This window comes from Vigna unguiculata, chromosome 3 (assembly GCF_004118075.2).
Source record: "Vigna unguiculata cultivar IT97K-499-35 chromosome 3, ASM411807v1, whole genome shotgun sequence".
Taxonomy (NCBI): Eukaryota; Viridiplantae; Streptophyta; class Magnoliopsida; order Fabales; family Fabaceae; genus Vigna; species Vigna unguiculata.
Window position 1 is genome coordinate 21,709,703 of NC_040281.1, and position 19,054 is coordinate 21,728,756.

Genomic DNA, 19,054 nt, shown 5'->3' on the forward strand with positions numbered 1-19,054 from the left:
TAACGGAGAGAGTGCGGCTGCGACTCTAAGCACTAAGGTAGAAGAAATCTGAAAAGTGTGGAATTGGATCAGACTCGGGTGACTTTATCTTTTGGGCCAGCCCTAAGGCCCAATAGCTCAAGGGCAGCCCTTAAAGCTTTAGAGCAGGAAATCTGGGCCTTACAAATAATACCACTTTCATTCTAAAGTTTTAGTTTGATAATTGCTTTTAGAGAAAATGTTACTGTATATATTTTGAATTCCAATTTTCACAATATATGAATCTTAATCTTACAATAATATTGAAATTGAAATAGTTAATTATTTCCATATCTTTAAAAGTTTAAAAAATTTATAATTCTTATTTTTTACCTTATATTTTAATTATCTTTAAAAGTTTAAAAAATTATAATTTTTATTTTTTACATATATTTTAATTATATTAATATTACTATATTTTATATTTACATTATTACATATTATTATATTTTATAATATATTATTATATCATTATGGGTCATCAAATTTTTTGAATATTTGAATTTATATATTTTTATCAGAAATATTAAAGTATTTAATACAAAAATTAACTTTTTGTATATATTTTTCACTTTAAATGTTAAATTTAATTTTGGTTATAACATTCTTTTTTCTTTTACTGTCCGTTACGATTTCAAATTTGAATCCAAAATTTATTAATATTATTATATATATTATGATTATTTTTTCGCAACTTAAAAACGATTTGATTTTCAATGAATTAATTTTGAAATTATTCTAAAAACACACAGAAAGAATATATTACCTAATATTATCTACTGTTTGATGTTTAAAAAATTCAACTATAAGAAAAGTTCGGATTCGAAGGACATTAAATGAAAAAAAAATAGTTTCTAATGTAAATTCAATGGAATGTAATATTATATAAAAATATAAAATGATAATATTACATTAATTCTACATAAATATAAATTTATTCTTAAATTAATATTTAAATGTAATCATAAATTGTGTCAACACCCAATTTTGTCTGGATAATACCTTTTTTTATTTCTTTTTTTTTCTTATCTTATTTTACTTTGATTTGTCATTTCATCTTATTTTACTTTTATTTTATTTTTATTTTGTTTTATTCTTATTCTTATTTTATTTTTATTTTTGTTTTTAAACTTAATTTTTTAATTTTGATTTTAATCATATTTTGTTTACCTTTTTTATTTTTATTTTGTTTTATTCTTATTCTTATTTTATTTTTATTTTTGTTTTTAAACTTAATTTTTTAATTTTGATTTTAATCCTATTTTGTTTACCTTTTTTATTTTATTTTTTTTCCTTTTTCAAAAAATATGTATATAAAACAACAAAAAGAAAAAAAGAGAGCAAGAAAGCTAGATGTAACGTAAGGTCTCTCTGTTATCAAACTCATGCCTGCTATGCTATCATGCCTGCTATGCATTGGGAATGACCGGTAATAGCTAGCTGGCGATAGTCGCCAAGATAGCTGAAGGAGCATGAAGCAACATCTGCTCTCAGCCTTATCCCACATCTCAAGATTGGAAGGTGCAGAGACAAAGAGAACGTAACAAAAGAGGGATCGACATAATAAAGGAAAAAACTAAGATTCAGGAAAACCACACCAACAAAATAAACGAAAAGAAACTTCTTTAATTCTCCACCCACGAGATCAGAGGATTACACATTCAGAAAGAACACATTGAGGGGGATTTTACAACGAGAAGGGAGCAAAGCCGTGGTTGATAGAGTGAATTTCATCTTCAAGTTTTCACCTTCACTTTCAAACATTCACGTTTCATCTTCCCCGATCATTTCCACCCAAATACAAATATGAAATAGAGAAAGGGAGAAGAGATAATAACCGACGACATTGCTGTCGGCGCGTCTAGACACAAATGGCTACGACAAGGTGGTACAATGCGGAAACAATCGTAACATGCTAGCATCAGAGCGCGTAAAGCCTAGGCCGGGAAGAAACCCTCACGACGGGAAGGGTGAAGTTGGCACTACCAGTGACGCACACAGGTCGTGGTAGCGGTGGCATTAATGGTGGTGATGGCAGGCGCTATGTCGACGCACTCTAATTGCAGCAGCAGCGACATTCATGGTAGTGGTTTGGGTCGCGACGGCCAGGTGGCAGTTTCCGTGGAGTTCGCGTGACCCGGTTGCGGTGGCCGGTGCGGTGGTGGCGAGTCGCGCTGTCTCGAATGTGCTGGAGAAACGGGGAGACGTTGTTCACGGCGTAGGAGCGTTTCGCGTGAGGAGCGGCGAACAGCGATGGCGTCATCGGTGAGGCCTCCAACGGAGGCTAGTGTCGTTGGTGGTGGCTAAAAGGTGAGCACATGTCTCAACCGTCGGAGTCATTGTGGCTGCTGAAAAACGAGAAGAGAGAAACGAGAAGAGACGGCTGCCATATGGGTAAAGGAGAGCTTTAATTTTAATTAGGTTTAGTTTGAGTAGAAATTGGGTCTGACCATGTTATTTACTTGTGCACCCCCGTTTTTAATCTTTGCACTTCCATTATTTGTGTTGGACTGTTTGTGTATTTCTTTACGCACCCTTGATCTTTGCCAGCCTCGCACCCCATATTTGTTTTCGACTTTTTTGTTGTTACTGATTGCACCTCACTTTTCACAATTCACACCCCTCCTTCTAGATTCACTTCACTTTTTACTTTTACTCGCTGCACCCCCACCTTTTAACAAACACACCTCATTTACTTCATGCACCTCACATTATTCATGCACCCTCACATTTTGTTTTTTCCATTTTTATCCTTTTTATTAAATTCTACCTTTATAATTTTCTAAAAAAAGACAAAAATAGTTTTCTTTCTCTTTTAGTGTTTGTTCGGTCGCCCGCACCGTGTGACACTTATTTTCTAAAAAATACCAAAAATAATTTTCTTTCCCTTTTAGTGTCTGTCCGACCGCTCGCATCGTGTGATACATATTTTCAAGTAATTCAAAAATACCAAAAAAATATAAAATTCCAAAAATATAAAAATATCAACATTTTCAAACAACCGCATCTTTTAAGAACTACGTGATCCTTGATTCTCCATTGTGAGATACGTAGGAGCAAGGTCAGTCCTTGTCAGATTCACCTCCAAAAAATCAAATCATTTTCCAAATAGTTTTTTTAAATATCTTTTTAAAGAACTACGTAACCCTGATTTCTCATCTTTAATGAGAATACGTAGGACCAAGGTCAATCCTTGTCGGGCCCAAAAAATTTAAAAAAACATTTTGTTTCTTTTAGCATTTTTGTCTTATTATTTTTGGGGAAAAAATAACATTTTGAAAACCACATTGACTGTGCCTTTTTAATTAAAGGTACCGCCCTCGGGCGGGCGCTATAGGGTGCTAACACCTTCCCTACACGTAACCGACTCCCGGATCTGAAATCTGGTTTTTCGCAGACTTGTTTTATTTTTATGGTTTTCCATAGTTTTCCAAAAATAACTATGGTGGCGACTCCAAATCTCTTTTTAAACCCGTTTTTCTTTTCGGTTCGCCTTTCCGTCGTGATTCTGGTTGCGACAGCTGGCGACTCCACTGGGGATTCTAGAGAGTCAAGCCATTTAATTAGATATGCAAACTTGATGTGATTTTTCCTAATGTTTTCTTTCCTCCTTCTTTTATTTGTATATTCTTCTCTTCATATGTGTTTGTATATATTTTCTTTTTGGGTAAATTGTGAGTGAATTATTTTTGCTTATGTTGATAGATATTTTTGAATTGCTCTATTTGCTTGGGAAGTTTCTAGCTATTCTGTAGGTGGGTTTTGGGTATGCATCATCCTCCCTGCACACACACATTGTGCATATCATGAGTGAGGCCCTATACCCGGGTCTGTGTAACTTAGAATTAGAGGGGATTGTGTAGCAGTGCCACAGTGGATGAACTTCCCAAGTGGTCATGGTGAGAACTCCAACTAGAGTTTGCTTGTTTCCTTGGTACTCTCACTCCTTGTTGTATACCAACTATTGTGTGAAATATCATGAAGTGGGCCATAGCTCTAGTGACCTTGATCCTTAAGTTTAGGGAACCATCCGGTGAACGCATGTACTTCACCCTAGACCTTAAGCGCCAAACCTCTATTAAGCACAAAGGGAGATTGCTTGCTTTAATCATCATCTTGTGGTGTGCATAATGTACATGTGAATAAGTGCCTATTGAGGCACAATCACGCATAGCATTTTTATATCATACATCACATCTCATGAAAATAAGCGCCTCTTGAGGCATAAACATGAATTTCATTATGTCACTCTACATATCATGCATGATGTTTCCAAATAATTGTATCACATTTCATCATCATATCATGGGAATAAATGCCTCTTGAGGCACATGCATTACATCTCATGTAGGTTTTTTTAATTAGTTGCATATCATGCATGGTACTCTTTAATTGCATCGACATACAAGTGAGTAAGTGCCTCTTGGGCACAAACTTGCGTTGCAATTGTTGTTTTTAGTCATTGTGGCATGTACATAGTTTTTTTAATCCATATCATGCATCTCACCTCATATGAATAAACAGACTCTGCAAAAGAGAAGAAGGAAATAAAAAAAGGTTGTCACATTTTGAGTCACTTGTTTTTCTCGCAAATCATCAAATTCACTTCTTAAAAAAAAAAGAATAATGGGGTGTCACACTTTTCTGGGGTCAAATGTTTAATCAAGAATAACGACTTGACTTTTTCTTTTGAGACGTTCGTGTGTGCATGGTTTGAAACAGTCCATCCTTCGGCTTCCTTACAATGAAGGATTTGCCCTATCAACATTGACATTACCTAAGTTGATAAACATAAATCCTTAGAGTTGGTAGATTTTCTATGTTTATCCTTGTCTACACTTGTTGGTTGGTCCTTGAACTCATCGAGAAAAAAAAAATTCATTAAAAAAAAGAAAAATGTGAAAAGAAGAAAATAAAGTTCGTTAGACTGAAAACCAAAAAAGGCAGTTTTGGAAAAAAAAAAGGGACAAAACATGTTTTGGTCAAATCAGTAGGTTGAATGAATATATAATGTTTGATATCATATCTTTTGAAGCATTTGTCTAATCTGCATAACATGAGATTTTCAAACTATCCTTTTTTCATTACATTTCCACCATAAAACCTACATTTTGAATTTCATGGAGGATCAACATAAAATGGGCACACTGGCCTGGATAGACTGCGAGCAAATCTCTTAGCATGAAAATAAAAAATAAAAAATGTCTGCTAGAATGAAGACCTGAAAGGGTGGTTTAGGCAAAAAAAAAAGACAAGAATAAAAGTAAGGGACAACCTGTAACATGAACCAATTTTCTTCCTGAGTTGAAACTTCTTGAAAGAGAAAATAATCATGTTTTGGAAATGATGTGTGGCCATGTTTCTTTATCATTAGAAAGAAAAAATGCCATCCTTTATTATTACCCCTTTGAGCCTTAAAGGAGCAAATATTTTTCTTTCAAATTACCTTGAACAAAGGTCACCTCACATTGATGGTTTGCACTTTTGTTTGACAGACGGTTCACCAATAAAAAAAATCCATGAGAATCAAAAAGTTTGAAAAAGACAAAAAAAATGATGATGATGATGATTTGGTTACATCAAGAAGAAAAAAAAAAGGAGAATCGATGTTTAGAAAAAAGGAGAAATGGTGAACACATAAGAGGCAAATGAATTTATGATGTAGCATTATTCAAAGATCATTCTTCCAAAATACCATCACATCTTTTTGAGTTTTTAGTATCTACATTTGCTTTCATACCCTTAGCCTTGACCACGATACAAGCATAATAAAGCCCACACAGATCCAAGACTGATTGTCGGTACCTTTCAAAAAAGTTTAATTCATGGAAATCATATTGAAATGCTAAAAGGTTTGTCCAAAATCCAAAAAAAAGGGAAAAATAAAGATTGAAAAGTATGTTTTGAGATTTACTTTCAGTGATTCAGACAGTTTTTCATTCACATGTGCCTGAAGCTCCTTAAAATAAGCCTGGTTAATCAATTAGATAAGGGGCATCCTCCTTCGTTGTTTCATTCTCACCCTCTTCATGGATTTCATCTTCATTTCATACCATATCCTCTGCTCTCATCCCAAACCTTGTCCAACCTTTTTCTCTAAAATCCAAACTAGACAATTGCTTCATATCACCATTCATATGACCAGCCATGGTCGCGCTAAGGGCAACTTTTGATGTCCCCATCTTTTTCAACCACTTCATGCCTTACCATAATTGGGGCAGATCAGACACAATTTGTGCGTCAATCCAGGTCCTCAAATCAGAGAAATCTTTGAACTCTCCTTAATCTGTCTAACCTTTTTCATCATAAATGGAGCAAGTCAAACACATTTTGTACCTTGAGGCCAATCCATAATCTCACATTGGGTCAACTTTTGAAGTCCATATCATTTTCTTCATGTCATCAATAGTTGGGGCAAGCTCAAACATACTTGGTGCCCTAAGACTAAATCAAACTGGGTCAGCTCCCTAGTCGGTCCTCGTCATCTCATCCAACCCCTTCTAAGCCATCGAAAATTTCATACATGTTGTTTAGATAATGCTTCAAAAGAAATAAAATAGAAAGTTTTTCAATAAATTGATCAGACCAAAGAATTGATTTCAAAAGTGAAGAAAAAATGAAAGAAAAATAATGTCTCATGAAGAAGGGAACACCCTATTATCTGACCGAAGGCAAGTGAAAGAAAAATAAACCAACTGGGGCAATCCTTTTCACCAAATCCTTTCCATTTCCACTACCCCTTTTGAAACAACATCCCTCGTTCATTCAAATTCTTCTCCAAACACCAAAACTGGGGCAGTTTTGTGAGTCTCACATGAATTTCTCACCCCCAATGCTTATAAATCCCCATCTTTTGAAATAAAACCCATTGTTTGATCAAAATCTTTTGTGTATACCAAAATTGGGGCAGTTTCGTGGGTTTCGCGTGAATATCTCACCTTAACATTCATTGATCAATATCCTTGTACCCTTTTTCTCATACACCATAACTAGGGCAATTTTTGGGATTCTTGTGTTTTTCAACTTGATATTCACATATTGCTTCTCCTTTGAAGGGTGTGTGAAGACAACGTGCCCGCACGACTATCTCAGTCTCCTTCAAACTCTTCCCAAACATTTCTAGCTTTCACTCACTTGTGAATTCAAACATGCGTGCACTAATATCATAAAAGAGAAAGTCAAAGATATACTCATTTCAGATGTTAGACCTCGATAAATGTGACATTCTAACGAAGGATTGACCCCAACCAAGGATGGAGTGACATGCTTAAGAAGACTAAGCATGTTTAGAAAGGAAGTTCACTAATCCTTCATCCATTTCATTTGTGTTTGTTATTTTTGATTCCCTAAGTTGACTTAGTTGAATAAACTTTAGTTGACTTGTTGACCTTTGACTAGGTTTGACTTGTTGACTATAGTTGACTTGACTTAAGCCAACATGCTAATCTATACTTATTTGCTTTGTAGGTTAATTAGGAGTAAGAAAGTAATGCTAGGTGGCGCATGGTGATTGGGGAGCATAAATGATGTGGAGGAGAGAGTAAAGCAAAGGCATAAAGCATAAAGTAAAAGGCATGAAGCAAGTGTACCTATGTACCTTTGGTCTCCTTTGTTTTTATCACACTTTGGCCACTTTTTGGAGACATATGAGACACATTCTTTGTCTCCTTTTGTGCTAGAACGAAATTAGCCTTGCACACACATAGTTAGCTCTTTTGTCTCTCATTTTTGTAACCTTATTTGACCTAGTTTCTAGAAGCTAGGGTTAGGTTTTTGTAGAGACATCCTTAGGTATCTTTTATTGGCTTAGAGGCCCCTAAACTCTTCTATATAAGGGGTGCTCCTAGACATGTAAAAGGATTGAACATTTTGAAGTAAAAACACTCTTGTGTCTCAACCATTTGTGAGAGTTTCCTCCCTTGGGAGTGAATACTTCTAATCCTTATCTTGCATAGCAAGTGGCGGCACACATCCACTCATCTTCAAGGTTGCCATGGCTTCTAGCCTAGCCTTGTAGTGGCGTACTTCTCACATTTTTACCATTCCTTTTCTTTCCATTTTATGTTTTCTTCTTCCTTTAATTGTTCTTGCTTTTCTATGGTTTATGTGCTTTCCATTTTCTTTTTGTTTTGAATCAATCCATCATCTTCTTCTCTTGAGCTTTGTGAAAGGAACCTTCACATCTAGATAGCTTGCTATCTTAATGTCCAGTGGGGATTTCACTTAGTTTTCTTAATCAACTCACACCATATTCAATAATCTTAAAAAGGAACAACATAATCCTTCATCACATTCCTCACTTTCATGAAACATTGAAAATAAATATGAGTTTGATGATTGCAAATGAAACAGTTGGCTCATACTTGCATAGGATAATCAAAGGACAAAACACAACCAACATTATTTTCATCAGGCATTCAACTTTTCATGCATATCTGGGTTTCGACACCCTCATCCTTGCATCAAGGTTTTGACACCTTGTTTCACTTGCATATCGGGGTTACGACACCCTGATCCTTGCACCAAGGTTTTGACACCTTGTTTTTTCCTGTATATCGGGGTTACGACACCTTGATCCCTGTACCAAGGTTATGACACCTTGTTTCTCATGCATATCGAGGTTACGACACCTTGATCTGGACTAAGGTTTTGACACCTTGTTTCCGATGCATATCGGGGTTACAACATCATGATCCCTGCACTAAGGTTTTGACACCTTGTTTTTGATGCATATCGGGGTTATGACACTCTGATCCCTACACCAAGGTTTTGACACCTTGTTTCTCCTGCATATCGGGGTTACAACACCTTGATCCCTGCACTAAGGTTTCGACATCTTGTCTCTCTTGTCTAAGTTAGGGTTCCTAAGCTTTGCCAAGGTTCTACATCTTGTTTTTCTCCTTATTAAGTTAGGGTTTCAACATTTTCTCAAAGTTTCAACAACTTGTTTCTTCTCTTTGAAAACATGGCTACCAATGTTTGAACGCCTTGTCAACTATCTCTTGCAATCATTACTCCATTTCAAAATAGGTTGATTTTCATCCTACATATCTCCACAACAATGAATTTGATGATTGAAAAGAGAACAATTGACTCTAGCAAAAGTTTTCAAAAGGCAGAGCATAATAAGTTTTTCATCATGCATTCATACATTTCAGGATTTTGATCTCTACAATAATGTTTTGATCCCTTGTGCTTGAAATAAGAAAACATGCTTTTTATCATGAATAACCATTTGCATGATATATCACTATTCATGTATTGACACCAGATTCGAAAAGCAAAAACCTTGACATCATGAACAAGCGAACATTTTCATGCATCATACATCTTCAACCATTGTTTCTTCTGAAGGAATCAATCTACAAAAATCATCTTGAGATTTCTCAAATTGAGGATCATCTTCAAAGACTTATATATCCTCTAAGCCGAGTTTCGTACTGGCCCACCAAGCCGAGTTTCGTACTAGCCCATCAAGCCCAATTTTGTCAGGCCCACCAACCCAGTTTCGTACTGGCCCACCAAGCCTAGTTTCATACTGGCCACTAAGCCTAGTTTTGTCTGGCCCACCAAGCCCAGTCCCGTACTGGCCCATCAAGCCTAATTTTGTCTAGCCCACCAAGCCTAGTTCCGTACTGGCCCACCAAGTCCAGTTTCGTACTGGACCAATAAGCCCAATTTCGTACTGGCCCACCAAGCCCAATTTTGTATTGGCCCAACAAACCCAGTTCTGTACTGGTCCACCAAGCCCAAATCCGTACTGGCCCACCAAGTCCAGTTTCATATTGGCCTCCAATCCTAGCTTAATCTGGCCCACAACACCCTTCTCACTTGGCCCGTTAAGCCTATCTCGCGACCCTCTCCTTAGGAATGGTCAACTCTTATGTTCTCCTTTCGAACAACGACCATCTCCTTGGGATTGGTCAAGTCCAAATCCTCCTTTCATCGCGACCCTCTCCTTAGGAATGGTTAACTCTTGTGTTCTCCTTTCGGACATTGACCCTCTCCTTGGGATTGGTCAAGTCCAAATCCTCCTTTCATCAAGGCCCTCTCCGATGGAATGGTCATTGATTTCTTTCTTTACATCAAGGCCCTCTTCGATGGAATGGTCATTGATTTCTTTCTTTACATCAAGACCCTCTCCGATGGAATGGTCATTGATTTCTTTCTTTACATCAAGACCCTCTCCGATGGAATGGTCATTGATTTATTTCTTTACATCAAGACCCTCTCCAATGGAATGGTCATTGATTTTTCTTATGTTTACATCAAGGCCCTATTCGATGGAATGGTCATTGATTATGTTTACATCAAGATCCTCTCCGATGGAATGGTCATTGATTTTCTTATGTTTACATCAAGGCCCTCTCCGATAGAATGGTCATTGATTTTCTTATGTTTACATCAAGGCCCTCTCCGATGGAATGGTCATTGATTTTCTTATGTTTACATCAAGGCCCTCTCCGATAGAATGGTCATTGATTTTCTTATGTTTACATCAAGGCCCTCTCCGATGAAATGGTCATTGATTTTCTTATGTTTACATCAAGGCCCTCTCCAATGGAATGGTCATTGATTTCTTTGTCACATCAAGGCCCTCTCCAATGGAATGGTCATTGATTTTTGTCACATTAAGACCCTCTCCTATGGAATGGTTAAGTCTTTTTTACTTTCCATATCATGACCCTCTTCACGGAATTGGTCAGCGCACCAGTTTGAGTCGGTTTCTATTCATCCTCTTCCTCCTTAAAATTCGGACAAAATTGGTGTTTCTATCTTTACTTATCTTTTACTGCGATAATTTGGAAATGTCACATTTTCATATTATCTAATAAAATCTAAGTAAAGAGGGGAAGTTGTCAACACCCAATTTTGTCTGGGTAATACCTTTTTTTATTTCTTTTTATTTCTTATCTTATTTTACTTTTATTTTGATTTGTCATTTCATCTTATTTTACTTTTATTTTATTTTTATTTTGTTTTATTCTTATTCTTATTTTATTTTTGTTTTTGTTTTTAAACTTAATTTTTTAATTTTGATTTTAATCATATTTTGTTTACCTTTTTTATTTTTATTTTGTTTTATTCTTATTCTTATTTTATTTTTATTTTTGTTTTCAAACTTAATTTTTTAATTTTGATTTTATTCATATTTTGTTTACCTTTTTTATTATTTTTTCCTTTTTCAAAAAATATGTATATAAAACAACAAAAAGAAAAAAAAAAGAGCAAGAAAGCTAGAGGTAATGTAAGGTTTCTTTATTATCAAACACATGCCTGCTATGGTATCATGTTTTTTGCATTGGGAATGACCGGTAATAGCTAGCTGGCGATAGTCGCCAGGATAGCTGAAGGAGCAGGAAGCAACATCTGCTCTCAACCTTATCCCACATCTCGAGATTGGAAGGTGCAGAGAGAACGTAACAAAAGAGTGATCGACATAATAAAAGAAAAAACTAAGATTCAGGAAAACCACACCAACAAAATAAACGAAAAAGAAACTTCCTTAGTTCTCCACCCACGGGATCAGAGGATTACACATTCAGAAAGAACACGGTGAGAGGGATTTTACAACGAGAAGGGAGCAACGTCGTGGTTGATAGAGTGAATTTCATCTTCAAGTTTTCACCTTCATCTCACCTGCATAAAATCAAAGATTAGATACCCAAACAACCCCAAACATTCACGTTTCATCTTCCCCAATCATTTCCACCCAAATACAAATCTGAAACAGAGAGAGGGAGAAGAGATAATCATTGACGACATTGTTGTCGGCGTGTCTAGACACAAATGGCTACGATAAGGTGGTATAATGCATAAACAATCGTAACATGCTAGCATTAGAGCGCGCGAAGCCTAGGCCGGGAAGAAACCCTCACGTTGGGAAGGGGAAAGTTGGCACTACTAGTGACGCGCATAGGTCGCGGTAGCGGCGACATTAATGGTGGTGATGGTAGATGCTGTGTCGACGCACTCTAGTTGCAGCAGCAGTGACATTCATGGTGGTGGTTTGGGTCGCGACGGCCAGGTGGCGGTTTCTGTGGTGTTCGCGTGACCCAGTTGCGATGGCTGGTGCGGTGGTGGCGAGTTGCTATCTCGAATGTGCTGGAGAAACGAGGAGACGATGTTCACGGCGTAGGAGCGTTGCGCGAGGAGCGGCGAGTGGCGACAGCGTCGCCAGTGAGGCCTCCGGTGGAGGCTAGTGTCGTTGGTGGTGGCTAAAAGGTGAGCGCATGTCTCAACCGTTGGAGTCATGGTGGCTGCTGGAAAACGAGAAGAGAGAAACGAGAAGAGACGGCTGCCATGGGTAAAGGAGAGCTTTAATTTTAATTAGGTTTAGTTTGAGTAGAAATTGGGTCTGACCATGTTATTTACTTGTGCACCCCCATTTTTTATCTTTGCACCTCCATTATTTGTGATGGACTATTTGTGTATTTCTTTACGCACCCCTGATGTTTGCCAGCCTCGCACCCTATATTTGTTTTCGACTTGTTTGTTGTTACTGATTGCACCTCACTTTTCACAATTCACACCCCTCCTTCTAGATTCACTTCACTTTTTACTTTTACTCGTTGCACCTCCACCTTTTAACAAACACACCTCATTTATTTCATGCACCTCACATTATTCATGCACCCTCACATTTTGTTTTTTCCATTTTTATCCTTTTTATTAAATTCTACCTTTATAATTTTCTAAAAAAAGACAAAAATAAAACAAAATATTTTAAATTATAAAAAATTACAAAAAAAGAAAAAAATCTAAAAAATGAAAATATTCTCTTTTGCTTTATCGTGTCTGTCTGGTCGCCCGCATCGTGTGACACTCATTTTCAAAAAATCAAAAACAATTTTTTTTCTCTTTTAGTATTTGTCCGGTCGCCTGCATCGTGTGACACTTATTTTCTAAAAAATACCAAAAATAATTTTCTTTCTCTTTTAGTGTATGTCCGACCGCTCGCGTCGTGTGACACATATTTTCAAGTAATTCAAAAATACCAAAAAAATATAAAATTCCAAAAATATAAAAATATCAACATTTTCAAACAACCACATCTTTTAAGAACTACGTGATCTTTGATTCTCCATTGTGAGATACGTAGGAGCAAGGTCAGTCCTTGTCAGGTTCACCTCCAAAAAATCAAATCATTTTCCAAATATTTTTTTTAAATATCTTTTTAAAGAACTACGTAACCCTGATTTCTCATCTTTAATGAGAATACGTACGACCAAGGTCAATCCTTGTCGGGCCCAAAAAATTTAAAAAAACATTTTGTTTCTTTTAGCATTTTTGTCCTATTATTTTTGGGGAAAAATAACATTTTGAAAACCACATCGACTCTGCATTTTTAATTAAAGGTACCGCCCTCGGGCGGGCGCTGTAGGGTGCTAACACCTTCCCTACGCGTAACCAACTTCCGAATCTGAAATCTGGTTTTTCGCAGACTTGTTTTATTTTTATGGTTTTCCATAGTTTTCCAAAAATAACTATGGTGGCGACTCCAAATCTCTTTTTAAACCCATTTTTCTTTTCGGTTCACTTTCCCATCACGATTCTGGTTGCGACAAATTGATATAAAATTAAAAATACAACCATAATCAGTATTATTAGATCAATTAGTTTTCAAACACATTAATAGAAGAAGATTTTGATTTCCATTGCAATATTTTAAAACCATAATTTATATAAAGTTAAGAATACAACCATAATAAGTAATATTAGATCAATCGGTTTTCAAGCACATTAATAGAAGAAGATTTTGCATTTTGTATTAATCATTAACGATAAATAAATAAGCATATAACATCTAAAAAAACAACATGATGATATACAAATTTTATATTTTTATATACTTAAAATTGATAAATAATAGTTTTCGTGAATGTCTTAAACTCTAATTATATGTTTGATCGATACTTCATGATTCATTGAGTCCCACAAATCATGATTGTTGTTGTTCATGATAAATAGTCATAATTCAAAATGCAAAATTCTTGGAAGACGAAAATTTTTCCATTTATTCTTTACATTTTTGACATTTATATTGAAAGAGTGTTGATTTATAAAGTTTATTCAATAAGCTACGTTAAAATTTAAGAAGATTTTTGAAAACTGTATAAAGCTCTCTTAAAAAGGTAGGTAGATTTTTAAAATATTTTCCATTTAAAATTTTAATACAATAAATTCATATATAACATTGTAATGAGAAACACAAATAGTTGTTGGTTTCTAATATTTAATGTTATTTAATGACAAAGACATTCATCTTTGAGAAGCTGTAAAAATATATCTTGGAAGTAGCATTGGAAGAAACGAAAAGTTCTTTGAGAGGTTGAAAAAATATACCTTGGAAGTAGTGTTGGAAAAAACTGGAAAATTGTTTTAATTCTTCTTAACATCTTTATATTTTTGGAAGATGAAAAGTAAATTTTGAAAAATATAAATATATTTTTCAGTAAGCTAGGTAAAAAAAAACAAAGTCTTAATTTTTAATTTGGTAATTAAATATATTTAAGGTAAGTAATTTTATTTGCATTTATTCATATTGTTATTAATTATTAATAAACTATTAACTGATCAGATTTTAAGAAAAGTGTAATATGTAATGACTATTTTTAAAATAAATTAATAAAATACATAATTTTTCTGTAGAAGAGGAAAAAATATTAATACTTATATAAAAAATATTTGTTAGTTATAAATATTTCTTCTACTTTGAAATTTTTAAAAGTGTATGTTATCATTAATGAGACAAATTCATGGAGTCAGAACTTTATTTTAATTTTGTTTGTTCAAAAATTTAAAAACTTGGATTATGCCTTTATAATTTGTATTTATTATAAAAATAAAATGTAGTTTATGATTTGCATTTAGTTCACTATAAAAATTCTGAAATAGTAAATATTATCTTATCAAATAAGATTTAATATTATATTTTAAAGTATTCACTCTCGATGCTACAAAACATTTCAGTCGTGTAATATCCGTAAATTCCACACAAAATCCTAATTAATTTATTATATTACAATTTTTAATTAGATTTATTTTATAAAAATTAGCTACCTTCTCCAAGAAACTTTGTAAAAGTTTCTAAAGTTGTTATTTTGTCATATTTACTTCAAAATATTAATTATGAAGACCACCAATTATGTATATTTTGGGACAATGCACATTAGAACTCAAAATAGTATTGTTAGCTTTGCAATTGTATATAATTATATATTAGATTAGATACTATTAGAGATTTTGGTCATTCAAAATGACTTTTTCTCTATGGGAATGTGAGAAGATTTTTGGAGCCAGTATAAAACTTTTTCAAGAAGGTACGTAGATTTTATAAAACATTTTCCATTTAAAATTATAATACAATAAATTCAAATATAACATTGTATTGAGACACTAAAAAAGTTGTTGGTTTCTTCATAATTAATGTTAATTAATTATAAAGACGTGTTGGAAGAGACAAATTTTGATCTTGAAAGTAGTGTTGAAAGAATCTGAAAAGTTGTTTTTATTCTCATCGACATCTTTTAATTTTTGGAAGATGAAAAGTATTTTTTAAAAAGTATAAAAACCATACCCAACAAGCCAAGTAAAAAAAAACAAAAGTCTTAATTTTTAATTTGGTACATAAATGTATTTAAAGTAAATAATTTTATTTGAATTTATTATTAATAAGAAATTATTAATTGATCATATTCAAAAAAAATGTGTAATATGTAATATTATTTTTAAAACAAAAATTAAAAAATAACAAATTTTGTTTATAAAAAAGGAGAAACTATTAATATTTATATAAAAATATTTGTTAGTTATCATTATGTATTCTTTTAATCTTAAATTATAAATCTTTTTTGTATTCTGAAATTTTTAAGACGTGGGACAAAGTCCTGGAAAGAGGAAGCAAACAAATATATTTCATTCAAGGATTTAACTTATTAAACTTTAATAAATATTTATTGAAGCATGAGCTTTATTTCAATTTTGTTTGTTGTAAAATTTAGAAAATTTAGATTTTACCTCGATTTACATTTATTTTAAAAATAAATTGTAGTTTATGATTTACATTTACTTCACTATTATAATTCTTGAACAGTAAATATTATTGTATCAAATAACATGAAAATTATATTTGAAAGTATTCACTCTCAAGACTGCGAAACATTTGAGTAAATATCGTGTAATATTTTGTAAATTCCACACCAAATCCTAATTAATTTATTGTATTACCATTTTTAGTTTAATTTATTTTAAAAACAATATTTACTTTCTCTAAAAAAAAACTTTATAAAGGTTCCTAAAATGTCATCTTATGATACTTATTGCTCCAAAACATTAATTATGAAGACCACCAATTATGTTTTTTTGGGACATGACACTCTCTTACTACAATAAATGAATGTTGTATCTTCCAATACATGTCTTCTCCAACACGTCATTTCCAACTTTTGTCACCATAATTGTTTTGCTCAAAGATTAAATTTCCTGCATTGATTTGTGTGCTTTTATACATCTACCAAACATAAACATTCTACCAAGATTAAATTTTCCCACATAGGTGTATGTGGTCTTATGTTCTTAACAATTGTATAAATGTTTTGCATCTTCAACAAACACCCACCATTATTCTTAAAAAATATTGATGCAAAGTGTGGTCTGTGAAGTGGTTTTTGGGCTCCCTCATTCTTCTTAAACACCCACCATATTCATCCATCCAAAAAATATTGCAAGTGTGGTGTGTGAAGAGAAAAAAAAATAGAAATCATAGAAGATGTACACATAAAACATAACCCAAAACAAAAAGAAAAACAAATAAATAAAAAAAGCAAAAAACACAAAAAAAAAACATTGAAGCAAAGAAAACTCCTAATAATAATAAAAAAAAACTTTAATGGGTTACACAAAAAGTAAAAAAAAAAAACCATATTCGAAGATGAAAAAAAAAACTTAACTTAAACAAATCGTAGTTGAAAAAAAAAGATTGGAGAAAATCATAAAAAAATAGTAAGTTGATTTTAATGCAAAGAAAAAATCTTAATAATGAAAAACTTCAACTTTGACAAATCAATGAAGAAGAACACAAAAACAATGAGTTGAGTATGATCCAAGCTGAAACTTAAATGGATTAAACAAAAATGAATAAAAAAAACAAACTAAAAATCGAAAATCAAACTGGTAAGAACAAAAGACATGGATGTGAGAAGACATGGATGTGAAAAGAAGAAGAGGTAAACTGAAGACACATCCTAATAAAATCTTACCCGTGAAAAAAAAAAAGACGATAGAAAAAACATTAAGTTTTGAAACTGAGATTTAAAAAATAAAAATGAAGAAAAATAAACCTTTTAAGAACGTTATTTGTGCTTGATAGTCATGCCTTTGGCTTTGAAAAGATCTTCAATTTTCTCCTTCTTGAAGATTTCATTCATCTCGAAAACAAAAACAAAGTTAAGATGTGAGAAAAGAAACCCCACATAAAAAACAACAACACATAAATGAAAAAAAAAAAATTAAAACTTTTAAAAAAAGAGGAGAATGATTTTAGTTCAGTAAAAATCAAACCTTTTACAAATGATCTTCATGGAGGTCATCAAGAATCTCAAAGCAAAAAATAAACCAAAATAAAATAAGATATGAGAATAAAATATCCATCGAACAACGAATCTGAGAAAAAAAACTCGATCAAATCAATATCGACAACAAAGAAAAGTAGATCTGAAAGCTAAATATTCATCAAAGAAAATAATAGAACAAAAATAGGTAGATCTAACAGAAAAATAACCATCAAACACAAAAATGATAGAAAAAAAAAAGATCTGAGAAGATGGTAGAAGAACGAAAACAAATGAGAAAAGATGATCTGAGAAGATGGTAGAAGAACGTAAAAAAAAAAGAATTTGTTACCTTCTTTTATTCGTGAAGGTCATGAGAAGTAGTCAGAACAAAAAATAACCCAAAAGAAAAGTAGATGAGTAAAAAATATCCATCGAACAACAGATATGAGAAAAAAAGCTCGATCCAACCAATGTCGACAACAAAGAAAAGTAGATCTGTAAGCAAAAGATTCATCAAACAAAATAATAGAACAAAAATAAGTAGATCTAAGAGAAAAATAACCATCAAACACAAAAATGATAGAAAAAAAGTAGATCTGAGAAGATGATAGAAGAACGAAAACAAATGGGAACTTGTTACCTGTTTCTTATTCGTGAAGGTGATGAAGAAGCTCTGAGACAAAAATAGCGATCCAACATTTCGTAAAAAATATATATGAGAAGATGGTAAAAAAACGAAAATAATGAAAATGAGAAGTTGTTACCTTCGTTGTATTTGTAAAGGTGCTGAAAAATCTCATAGCAAAGCATCAACCAAAAGAAAAGAACATATGAAAACAAAATATACATCGAACACCAGATTTGAGAAAAAAACCTCAATCCAACCAATCTCGTCATATAACAAAAGTAGATCTAAAGGCAAAGCGAAATCTGGGTTAAAATATAAGAAGAATATGAAGCTGAACAAAAAATGAAATTTGGGTAATCACACAAAACCTGGTCGCGAAGAAAAAATCAAATGACAGAGAAGAAGCTGAAACCGTACAACGAAACCTGGGTAAAAAATAAAAGAAAACATCGAATGTTTACTTGAATCAACTGAAATCTGACGGTGAACAATATTCTACTCAGTTCATGCATCTGAAAAAAATTCCAAAAAATATAAAATGTTAGAAAAATAGGAAGTCAATGAAGAAGCTGAAACAATACAACGAAACATGAGTAAAAAAAAAGATCAACTGTTCCCTTCAGAAACCTGTACAGAAACACATTGAGATCAAGAATCGAAAAAAAAACAAAAATACAAAGAGATATGAAGATGAACATTAGGTGGAGTCCATGGTGTTTCGATGGCCTGAGAAAGAGAGACAAAAATCAAAAGAAACTCGTGCAAGAGAGAATGAGAAAGTGAGAATGAGAAGAAGATGAAGCGTTTGAAGCTGTGAAAGTGAGAATGAGAGACGAAAAGTCAGAATGAGAGA

The 19,054-nt window shown here is 33.2% G+C and overlaps 1 long non-coding RNA gene across 1 annotated transcript; it reads right to left on the minus strand.

The window, feature by feature from the left end:
• Positions 1 to 1,579: 1,579 nt before the first annotated feature.
• LOC114177623 lies at positions 1,580 to 12,504 on the minus strand. Its single transcript, XR_003603159.1, has 2 exons — positions 11,648 to 12,504; positions 1,580 to 1,766 (listed from the first exon to the last, which is right to left on the minus strand). It is a non-coding gene; the product is annotated as an uncharacterized LOC114177623 (long non-coding RNA).
• Positions 12,505 to 19,054: the final 6,550 nt, after the last annotated feature.